The sequence below is a fragment of the Arachis stenosperma genome, chromosome 5 (genome assembly GCF_014773155.1).
Source record: "Arachis stenosperma cultivar V10309 chromosome 5, arast.V10309.gnm1.PFL2, whole genome shotgun sequence".
In the NCBI taxonomy this organism is placed as follows: Eukaryota; Viridiplantae; Streptophyta; class Magnoliopsida; order Fabales; family Fabaceae; genus Arachis; species Arachis stenosperma.
The window spans coordinates 134,403,293-134,410,726 of NC_080381.1; positions in this window are offsets into that span (position 1 = coordinate 134,403,293).

Consider the following 7,434-nt stretch of genomic DNA (forward strand, 5'->3'; position numbering starts at 1 on the left):
ATCTAAAAGTAATTTTAAATAGTATAATTCAAACAACATTTATTTTACTATAATTCATTTTGATGCAAAGATTGCTAAACATAAATTATTTTAACATAAACTTACCATAAACTTACTTTTCATCAAAATCAAGTTTGCAAAATCAATTTTATTCAAATTTCTGTTTGTAAATTGTAATCCAAACACACACTAAGTCGTGCTTCTTTTACCCTTAAGAAAATATGAGGATAATAGCTAAAAAGAACGAACTATCTTCGATTTCAATACTATTTATACAAAGTCAGAATTTTAACAAGTTGATGAATATTTGAAAAGATCAAAATATTGAAAAATGGTTTTGGTTTTGGTGAGAAAATCAACTATTTTTGAAGGATTAACTAAGAATATATATTTTATTTATATGACTGGTATTCATTCTTTATACAATTTTTATAGTTTATGTTAATGACCTAGAAAAATAACAAATTAAATTTTGAAAATTTTTAAATGCCCAACGTAACTCCAGGTCTTAGAAATTGTCTCACTCTCAATGGCTCATCTCTCTCATATGCTCACCAACAATGGCGGATAAATCTTTATGCTGTGAAAATAAATAAATTAAAATATTGCATTACAAGTTACAACTTACAGCACATACATTCAATAGTTATAGTGAGATTCAATTTTAAATAGCAGAACTTGTGGTTATTCAGACTATTTATTTCATACGTTTTCTCCTCTTTCCCTATAATTTTCAAAAACTAAAGTGGAGTTGGATTATTATTATTATTATTATTATTATTATTGAAGAATTTCAAGAAGAAAAATCTCTAATAAAAAATTTTCGTGTTTAAAATTAATAGTTAAAAATTCTTTTAACACAAAAATACTGATTCCGCCATTAAAATTTCATGAGTTTCTGTACAGATAAAAAAACTTTAGTTTCTTTTTTTATTTAATCACCTCTTTTTTTTATTCATTTTTCTTTCCTTTTATTGTTCTACCTGAGGTAGGGGAAGGAAGAATAGATGGTGGTGTTGAGGAATAAAGAACAAGAAAAAATGATAGTAATGAAATGAAAAAAAGAACGTTTTTAAGGCAGATGAATGCTAAGAGCGATGAGGATAGCTTAAACAATTTTTGAGATTTTTTAATTAACTTAAATTTTAATTTTATAAACTAACCTTTATATTTTTTCATAATTTAAAAAAATATTTTGGATCTTGAAGCTCTTTAATATACATTTTTCATCTAAGAAATCTCCTTAAAAAATATGCTCTTAATGTTACTTCTTCTCTTCTTTATCTCATAAGTTATACACTTGTAAAAAAAATAAGAGAATATAGATTGTAGACTAGACTAGATTGTATTGTACATCTTTGAGTAGATTATTTTTAGTAAGCTGAGTAAGCTCTGTATAACCTAAAAACATCTTTAGGCTATATCTTAGAAGTAGGGCAAATTTTTTTTCTATAGTTGCTGAGTTTACTAACTCTCTAATACTCCTCTACACAATATGGGTTCTTTAACCCTATAACTCTGTTGTATATCTGAGATACACTTGAGTTTTTAAATAACGTCTATGAATTGTCGTAGAATATAAAAAAAAGCCTCGCATCTAAATTGTAAAGTGTGCAAATTTCTTATCATTTTGGTCATTACTATGGGTTTTTAAACTCCATATTTTTTTTATTGTAACCTGTTTTAGTCGTATCTCTAGTTATGAGAAGGCATAATGAAAGAATATCAAAAGTTATTAGCTTAGGTTGCAGTCTAATCTGAATCTTACTTGAGAAGATCAAAATAATATCTAAGTTCTAAGATTAATGGGAGTATCCAATATGAGTCAAGGCTTGGCCTAAAAAGGCTTGAGGAAAGAATATATAATGTTCTTAGGTTAGGTTACAATCTACTTTGAGTCTTGTATAAGAATGTCAGTGGAATATCTAATGTACTTAGGTTGGTGATTGTCTAATCTAAGTCACTTCTTAACTTAAGAAAGTTTAAGACAATATATATAAGGTTCTTAAATTAGTGAGATATCCAAACTGAATCTTACCTAAAAAGATTAGTAGAATATCTAAGCTCCTTGAGTTGGTAGAGTAACTTCATAGACCTGAAGTAAGAACCAGAAGCCAATATCGTAATAAATTAATTGCTCATAATAGGTTAAAAAATTTAGAAGTCTTAATTTAAAAATTTAAAGGTGAAAATTGGATTTAGTGAAATTTTTCGAGTGGGAAAAGATCATTTTTGGAGGAAAATTGTGTAAAAATGCGTACCAATAAATTAGCCGACAGTACCAGCTTAAGTTTATCCGGTATGGCGAGAAAAAAAATAAATCTGTAGAGAAACTTGGGAAATTATTTAGAATTAAAAATTGGGCGCTAATTCTAAAGGTTTTGGCCTAAAGTTGGGCCAAACAAACAAAAAATACTACGCGTTTGGACCGGGTCTAAGTTGGACCCAAACCCAACATATAAATAACCTTAAATGAACCTCATTCAGCCACATTAACACTTAGAGAGTGAGTTGCAGCTGAGATTGAGAGTGGAAGGGGAAAAGAGAAAATACTATTCACCATCATCATCTTTCGATCATAACTCAAGTTATGGTGCTCCGATTCGTGTGCTATTTACGGCCACGCAAAACTCTCATTGAGTCCGTCATTTCTACCCAAGCATTGCTCGTAAGAAATCACATTTTACACTGCATTATTTAGCCCTAACAGTTTCAAAAATTTGGGTATGATATTGAGTAGATTTTTGTGATTTTGGTTGTTTAGGTGTCATCCAATAGTGGATTATTGTTGGTTTGTGTCCCTAATACTATTGGGTAAGGTAAGATTTCTCGAAATCCTTGTGGTTTGGAATATTGTGAACCCTAGGTATTAATTTTGGTATATTATATGTGTATAGCTTGATATTTGGTGATTATTGGAAGTGGTGTTGGCTTTTGGATTAGTGTTGGTAGTTGAAACCTTGTGAAAGCTTGTTGGAATCGAGTTTTTGGATTTTTTGGGCTGCATGGGAATTGGCTAAGATATGGTTTTAGTTTTTTTTATGTAATATGTAATGTTTCATGAAACTTGGGCTAATGGACCTTAGGATAAGTTTGAATTATTGATGATTTATGATGATTGTTGATGGTTGATGAATTATGATGGTGTTGTTGATATTGATGATGAATATTGATGATGAATATTGATGATGATAATGGGTATTGATAATTATGGTTGATGTTGCTAACAATTGGTGGTGATTGTTAGTCTTAATGATGATTGAATTAAGGAATAAGAATTTTGATGGATTTGATTATTAATGATGATGTTGATAAAAATTTAAGTGAATTAGTGACAATTGAATGGTTGAGATAGTGAATGAATGAGAAATGTTTGGTATCAGGTTTTGAGTTATTTTTGGGTATTAATAACTTAGTTTGGTTTTGAAGTTTTGATGTTTTAGAAATCTAGAGAACTTTAGCAATTTTGGTAAAATCTTATTTTTGATGATCTTTGACGAGGCATAACTCGGCCTCCAGACCCTCATTTTAGATAAAATTTAGTTTAAATAAAAATTGGGTTCGAGAGCTTTAAGACGTTCAAAGAATAGGCGAAAAATATTTTAAAACAAAAAAGTTATGTGCATTCAAAGTCCAGTATAAAATTCTGAATTCTGCAACTTTAGAAATTTTTTCAAGATTACAGGGCATGCATATAGGACTGTTGCACACAACGCGGGATTGGCCATTGCCAAGCACCCGTGCATACGCGGGACTGTAAATTTTAAAGGCATGCATACGCAGCATGTTACACACGACGCAAGCCTCCTATGCTGTTTTGAGGTCTCGCATATGCGAGTGTAGCATGCGTACGTGACATGGGTTATTTGACACTCATGCGTACGCGGGACAGGGGCGTGTGTACGCATGATCCCTGTTTTGCTGAAAACTTGTGTTTCTTCATTTTTAAGGATTTCTCTAGATTTCTAAACTACTTTAACTTTTATTAAGGCTCTTAGCTAGTGATTAGACTTTGAGACTTGTGAAAATGATTTAGGTAACTTAAAATAGATGATTTATGTTTGATTTTAGAAGACGGAGACTTAGATTTGGAAAGTTTTGTGGATGGAATGACTTGAGTGGTTTGGTGGAGTGTTAAGATAATAATATTGAGAAATGATAATGAGTTTGAGACTTGGAAATGATAAATTATGATGAGATGAGAATAATAAATTTGCGCTTTGAGCAGTGATCACTGAGATTCTGTACTATTGATGTGCTGATATTTGGTAAGTCACTATGCACCTGACAAGGACGGTGGTTAATCCCGCTTATGTTGAGATGTGAGGTCTGAGACTGAGTATCCCACTCGCATCCTTTTTGGTCACAAGAGTGTGCTCGGGCACTGTATCCCGTAAGAGTATGCTAGGGCACTATATCTCAGGGGCCATATTTATATATGTGACAGAAAGGCGACATCCCGAAGGGATGTGTCGGGTTGGCAGTTGAACCGACAAGTGATATCACCGCCAATAGGACATGCATTAATCATGTGCATCTTCTATGTGTTTGCTTGTTTTGTCTATTTGCATCTTTTTCCTAAATGTATAGCATGCTTACTTGCTTCCTGAGTTACTTGCTATATATGAATATTACCTGTGTTTTACTTGATTGCAATTAATTGTGTTTTCTATTGGAATTGAGGAGGCTCGGTAGGTAGTGGCGACGGGATCGCATGAAAGATAGGCTGGTGAAGGCTGTGGGACAGCGGTGTTTACTGTTAGTTAGAAAAATCCTTAGGATCTAGACAACCCTTTATGGTTTTTGCTTAAATATTTCTAAGTTTGAATCTTATGTTCAATGTGAAGTTCTAGGATTGTCTTTGGCATCCCGGAACCTTATATCTTATATATCGAACACTGTTACCATACTGAGAACCTTCGGTTCTCATACCATATGTTGTTGTTGTTTTTCAAATATAGGTCGCAACCCACCTTGGTAAGTTGCAGGATGGTGACAGGACGGAGGATCTTGTTTATCTTTTGGTCTTTTGGTTATCATGTTTTAGTAACTCTCACTTTTGTATATTGTATCTTGATGCCTTAGAGGCTTACTTTCAGAGTTAGGATGTTGTTGTTTTATTTGAAAAACTATGTTATGTCTATATTAACTAGTCGGCCTAAACTCCACGAGCTAATGCTAGTATTCTTTTGGGTATTACACACATTTATATCTATATACCTTGTAATTTTGTATCTTTATCTTGTGTATCTTATCCATTGCATTTGGTTATCGTGTGCAATGCTTCACGCTTTTGTATCTCTGTTTTCTAAGTTGAGTTTTATTTCTTTATTGGGCTTCTAGTATTATTATTTCCTTTTATATATATTATTGTACGAGCTTTAGAACTGTCGTGACTCTTTGTTATCCTTTGCTTAACGACATAAGGTAAGGCTTAGGATAATGGGGTATTACATTTGGGAAGGTTTGAAAAAATAAAATATATATATATTGTATTGCGATTTAGTCTAAGTCAAAGTTGTAGCTTGAAAAGGCTTAATGCAAACCATATCCTTATGCATCACTATGTGCATCACTGGAATTCTTAGCTATTTATGATTCACGCTCATTATTTATTTTCAGTTAAGTAGTTCATCCTTATGCTATTTTAATTTTTTGTTGATACCTCAAATTCATGTTTAACAAGTTTGAAGTCATTTAAGGAACTTAGAAGTTATCTTATAATTTGAAATATCTTAGAAGGTTCTTAAAAAAATCAATTTAGATCATAATGCTTTACTCTTAATCTTTGAAGTTGTTTTAAAATTATTAACAAAGGATCTCTTGAACTATGAGCTAATATATTTTGTTGAAAACAAAGATATGTTAAGCATTTGAAGTTCACTTACTTTAGGAAAATTGATCTATGATGCGGATTTTTGTAAACTACAACTCGACAAGTGCACCGAATCGTATCAAGTAAACTGATAAGTCGCGAACTCAACGCATTGATCTTCAGGCACTTGTTGTGCTTGTAAAGCTCGTTCCATTGCCTAAAACCAGTTGTCAACTTCTGTGGGGTTCGTGGTTCCTCTGAAGGTCGGGGGATTTATTTTTAGGAAAGTTGATAGTGTCATCGGCCCATTATCTCCATTTCTTCCATTCCCATTATTTACTTGGTTTCCTAACACCTCGGTTGTAGCCTGCATAGCCACAGCCATGCCTTCCAGTGCAGCCATGAAGTTCACAGGGTTATTTTTAGTCGTTTCGGCTTCCATTTTACTATTCTGACTTCTACCTCAGCTGCGTCCACATCCACGAGTCGCAGTTTGGTTCCTATTCACACCAAACAAGTGATATTAAGGTGATTAGTCTCAATATCTCAAGTCTAGTGCTTCAAAGTCGCAAATGCATGCTCATGAACAAATATGCCCCATATATCAGTTAGATATCCTAATTAGTATATACACACCCCCAGAGTATGCACAGAAGCATAGTCTGTCCGTTCCTCAGGCTCTACAGAAATGAATTGCTATGATATCATAATGTAATACCTTACCACATAGAACTTTACGTTCATGACGTAAATTAGAGGTGGCGAGGTGCTAAGACCTCTAAAAATAAAAATACTTATATAATATAGTTAGAAGAAATTATAACTACGAACCTTAAAAAAGAAGCTAAACAAAAGCGTAACAGAAGTCGCATCACACTCATATGGATAAGCTTAAAACGAATGTGCAAGATTTAAAGGAAGGATAAACTATACATATATAGAACAGAATTCCAAAAGATACAAATATCAAGCTCCAAACTCAACTCGTAAAACTAAGGCCAGCTAGAGTATAGATATACATATATAACCCAAAATACAACTCAAACTGTAAAATAAATACATGTTTCTCTAAGTCAACCTCTAGGAGGGACCAAATAAAAAAATACAAGGAGTGGAGAACAACTATATACAAATAGAAACTAAATATTTAACCAAAAATATAGTTTTTCACTTCAAATCATCCCATGTTGCTATGCTCTTCTTTGGTTGAGTTTTGAGCCGCTGCTTGGCTCAATCCCTTACAGAGAATGGAAACAACCGCAATCGATAGGCTTCAGTCGAAACGCCATTAGATTTGACTATGTCATATATTTATAGAAAGCCAGATATGTGCAGATTAGGATCATCCTGAGGACTCCCCCTAAATTGGCAATTTTGTTGCACCAAGGTGATGAGTTGAGGCTTCAACTCAAAGTTGTTGCCTCCACAGTAGGTGCTATAATGCTGCTTCCACAATTTTCAGGAGAAGGATTTTGTAAAAGAGCCAAGAGTTCTTCTAGCATTGATTGTGTCATTAGTATTGTCATCCATTGTGTCTAACTCCTCAAACTCTTCAATCTCTTTTACTCCCTCAGCTTCTTTTCTTTGATCTTTAGATTTCTTCTTTATCTAAAGGAGTA